Source organism: Scylla paramamosain, chromosome 41 (assembly GCF_035594125.1).
Source record: "Scylla paramamosain isolate STU-SP2022 chromosome 41, ASM3559412v1, whole genome shotgun sequence".
Classification (NCBI taxonomy): domain Eukaryota; kingdom Metazoa; phylum Arthropoda; class Malacostraca; order Decapoda; family Portunidae; genus Scylla; species Scylla paramamosain.
The window spans coordinates 1,670,001-1,675,000 of NC_087191.1; the positions used below are offsets into that span (position 1 = coordinate 1,670,001).

Sequence of the window (5,000 nt, forward strand, 5' to 3'; positions counted from 1 at the left end):
CGAAAGGGTGATATGGTTTTTAAGGGTGCTTCATTCGGTTCTTGTGACAGATTAACATGATTTCTACATTATTAGCAGGTAAAACACACTTGACAACCTGGCTAAGCATTTATGTTGCCTTGGAAAACAGTCGAGGCGAAGCTACACGGACTTTTTAATGGTGCTTTATGGTTCCAGGGACAGATTAACAAGATTTCTACATTACTAACAGATAAAACACTCTTGACAACCAGACTAAGCAAATGTGTGGCCTGGGAAAACAAACACTCGTGGTAAGAGAGAGACAGAGAGCAAAGCGTTTCAGAATACAAGCCACAGACCGATCTCGCCCGCGCCGCCTTCAACCAGCTTGCGCATGGCCGAGGCGAGGGGACCAGAGAGGGCATGAAGGCGTGCTGTGGCCTCCCCCCAAACCCACTGTATATTTTCAGTGTAATAACTGCCATATAAATATGCTGTTTATTATTATTATTATTATTATTATTATTATTATTATTATTATTATTATTATTATTATTATTATTAAGAATCACCCTTGAATCAGTACTAAATGAAGAGGAGGAGGAGGAAAGGATTGACAAACTGATAAGGAAACGACATTTAGGATTTGATTAGCCTCGGAGAGAGGGAGAGAGAGAGAGAGAGAGAGAGAGAGAGAGAGAGAGAGAGAGAGAGAGAGAGAGAGAGAGAGAGAGAAAGAGAGAGAGAGAGAGAGCATAAGAACATAAGAAATAAGGGAAGCTGCAAGAAGCGACCAGGCTTACACGTGGCAGTCCCTGTATGAAACACTCCTACCTATTTCCATCTATTATCCCCATCCATAAACTTGTCTAATCTTCTCTTAAAGCTCTCTAGTGTCCTGGCACTAACTACATGATTACTGAGTCCGTTCCACTCATCCACCACTCTATTTGAGAACCAATTTTTTCCTATCTCCTTCCTAAACCTAAATTTTTCAAGCTTGAACCCGTTATTTCTTGTTCTACCTTGGTTGCTGATCCTAAGAATTTTGCTTACATCTCCCTTGTTATAACCCTTATACCACTTAAAGACTTCTATCAGGTCCCCTCTTAACCTACGTCTCTCTAGAGAATGTAAATTTAACCGCTTCAACCTCGCTTCGTAAGGAATACTCCTCATCCCCTGAATCCTTTTAGTCATTCTCCTCTGTACTGATTCTAATAGACCTATATCTTTCCTGTAATGTGGGGACCAGAACTGCACAGCGTAGTCTAGATGAGGTCTGACCAGCGCCAAGTATAACTTTAATATTACTTCCGGCCTTCTACTTTTAACACTCCTAAAAATGAATCCTAGTACCCTATTTGCCTTGTCTCTGGCTTCTATGCATTGTTTCCCTAGACGGAGTTCAGAGCCAACTATAACTCCTAAATCTTTCTCGTACCCTGTACCTACCAGAGTTTGGGTGTTTAATGTGTACCTATTGTGTGAGTTTCCTCTACCTACGCTAAGCACTTTGCATTTATTGATATTAAATTGCATTTGCCATCTATCCGTCCATTCATTCATTCTATCTAAGTCTGTCTGCAAGGCGATGGCATCCGCTTCTGACCTAATTAATCTACCTATCTTTGTGTCATCCGCAAATTTACTAACATCGCTACTAATTCCACTATCCAAGTCATTGATATATATTAGAAATAATAATGGCCCTAATACTGATCCCTGTGGCACCCCACTAATGACATGACCCCACTCGGATTTCGAGCCGTTTATTAGCACTCTCTGTCGCCTGTTACCAAGCCATGACCCTATCCAACCTAACACCTTCCCATCTATCCCGTGCGCCCTAACCTTTCTCAGGAGCCTTTGATGGGGCACCTTGTCGAATGCTTTACTAAAGTCCAGATATAAGATATCATAACTATCACCATTATCTACTGCCTCGTACACCTTACTGTAAAAACTTAACAAGTTTGTCAGGCAAGACTTCCCCTTCGTGAAGCCATGCTGTGACTGATTTATCAAGTTATGTTTGTCTAAATGTTCCCTAATGTTCCTGGCTATTATTGACTCTAACATTTTACCTACAACTGAAGTTAAGCTGACAGGTCTATAATTAGACGCTAAAGTTTTATCCCCTTTCTTAAAGATGGGTACTACATTAGCCTGCCTCCACATTACTGGTACCTCACCCGACTCCAGTTATTTCCTAAAGACAGAAACTAACGGCTCACTAATAATCTTTTTACATTCCTTCAGTACTCTGGGATTATTTCATCAGGTCCTGGTGACTTGAACTTTTTTAGCCTATCTATCTCCTGCTCCACTATCTCCCTAGTTATGGAAATATCCGTCAGCTTCTCATACTCATCTACTCTAAACAACTGTTCAATATCTGGCATATCCTGCATGTTTTCCTGAGTGAAGACAGTTAAAAAATAATCATTCAGAAGTTTACTAATCTCCTCCCCAGAACTAACCAGCTCCCCATCTGCTGCCTTTAATGGACCTACAGTATCCTTATTTTTCGTCCTGTATACCTGATAAAATCCCTTGGGGTCCGTCTTCGCCTGGCTGGCTACCTTTAATTCATAATTGTCCTTAGCTTTCCTCGTTAACTTCCTGACTGTTCTAACTAATTCATTAAACTGTGTCCTTAAAACTTCCTCACCTGCCCTTAATCTCTTATATATACTTCTCTTACGCCCTATATAATGCTTTAACCTAGCAGTCATCCATTTAGGGTCATTTTTATGTGATCTTATTGTTTTATACGGGATATTTGCTAATTGACCTGTATGAACTTTACGAAATATTTATACAATTCATCTACATTTACTTCACCTAAACCCCTCATCTCGTTCCCTACCATCCTCTCCCCTCCCTCATCAACTCGCCTCGACCTTACCTCTCTCATTTCAGCATGACCTGACATTCCAACATACTCACACCTATCTCCCCCCTTCCTCTTTCCTCCTCCCTTCTGGAGCCTCACCTCACCTCCCTCATCCTGCCTTATCTCTCTGAACTCCGTCCCTGACCTGACCTCACCCTGCATCCTTTGCCAGTCCACTCCTTGGAGGTACCTTTTTAATTCTTCAAAATCTGCTCTCCTAAAGTCAGGTATTTTACTAGTGTTTTTATTTCTAACAGTTTCTTCCCATTCTAGATTGTACCTAATTTCCCTATGGTCACTGTTACCTAGCTGTCCTCCAACCTCTACCTGCGTGACTGCTTCCTCCCTGTTAGTAAGAATTAAATCTAGAATATTATTCCCCCTTGTGGGTTCTACGACTACCTGTTTTAAAAAATTATCCTGAATTACCTTAAGGAATTCCTCTGCTTCCTTGTTACCCACAATCAGACTCCAGTCGATATTCCTAAAATTAAAATCTCCTACCACACATACCTGACTGTACCTGCCTGCTCTATTTAATTCCTGCCACAGTGAGGTGTTAATTTCCTCTGTACTGGTCGGTGGTCTGTAAACTACCCCTAGTACTACTGACTGCGATCCTTCCTTAATATCTACCCATATCGACTCTGCTTTGTTATCTGTTTTAATTCTATTGTTCATACAGCACTGTAATGTGTCCCTAACGTATAACGCGACACCTCCTCCTCTCCTGTGTTCTCTATCTTTATAGAACATTGTATACCCATCTATCTTAACCTCTGGATTAAATACTTTTCCTGACATATCTAACCAAGTTTCGGTTAAAGCAATGATATCAAATTTCTCTACACTCGCTATTCCTCTAAGCAAGTCTATTTTATTCAGAATACTTCTACAATTTGTGTAGTAAACACTTAAGCTATTTCTCACCATCCCTAAGCTAGTTTCCTTTCTAGATTTAGCTAATTTGCCCCTTGCCTTCTCCTCACAGCCCCTTCTTCCCTCCCGACTAACGAAAAAAGTGCTGGAGTGCAGTTACCTCCCGCTCGAGTGTTTCGGCCAAAACACGAACACCCTGGCGTGACAAATGCACTCCATCCCTGGCGTACAAGGTGTCCCTGCCATAGAAAAGGTCCCAGTTGTCGATGAACGTCCATCCATTACTCTTACAATGATTCGCGAGCCTGCGATTCACTGTAATAGCCCTGGACAGCCACTCAGCACCAACTCCCCTCCTCGGCAAGACACCACATACCACGGGGATCCCTCCCTTCTCCCTAATCCTGTCCAAAGCCTGTCGAAACCTCCTGATAAGCTCCTCACTCCTGACCTTACCAAGGTCATTCCCTCCCGCACTGAGAAAAACAATGGGCTTGGTCCCATCTTTTTCCAAGCACGTGTCTAGCCTATCAGCTACCTTCCCTATCCCGGCCCCCGGCAAACACACCCTCGACCTACGCTTCCTATCCCTAGCACAGAACGCACTATCTAAGTGCCTAACCTGACTATCACCAAACACAAGCACTCTACCTTGGGGCAGGGTAACTGCATCTGCCCCCTCCTTCTTGCCTCCTGCAGCCCTGTCCACCTCCTTCTCCTTCCCCTCCTCCAGCACATTGAAGGGATTCTTCGTCTCCACGGAAGGTGCCCTGAGCACCTTCACCCTCTTGGCTCCCCTGCACACAACCGACCACTGCTCCTCCGTCGCCTTACTAGGTAAGGTGACGGTGGGGCACGACCCTCCCACAGGTGCTGAGATCCTCTCACAGAACTCAGCCTGCAGGTCTGAGACCCTCTCACGAAACTCAGCCTGCACCTCCGAGATCCTTCGATGGAACTCAGCCTCCACCTCTGAGACCTTCGCAACGAAGGCCTCGAGAACAGGAGAACTAACACAACCTGTCGACTCAGCAACACTAGGCGCCATGTCTACACTAGCCAGCTATATTAGCGTCAGGTCACTGCTCACTAAACACGTCCGTTCACTAGGAACCCTGACCTGAGACTGAGGAACCCTGACCTGAGACTGAGGAACCCTGACCTGAGAGAGAGAGAGAGAGAGAGAGAGAGAGAGAGAGAGAGAGAGAGAGAGAGAGAGAGAGAGAGAGAGAGAGAGAGAGAGAGAGAGAGAGAGAGAGAG

The 5,000-nt window shown here is 44.1% G+C and overlaps 1 protein-coding gene across 3 annotated transcripts in view; it reads right to left on the bottom strand.

The window, feature by feature from the left end:
• The window catches only part of LOC135092778 (uncharacterized), a 46,405-nt gene that overhangs the window by 2,892 nt on the left and 38,513 nt on the right, over positions 1 to 5,000 (bottom strand). The gene's annotated exons all lie outside the window — the stretch shown is intronic.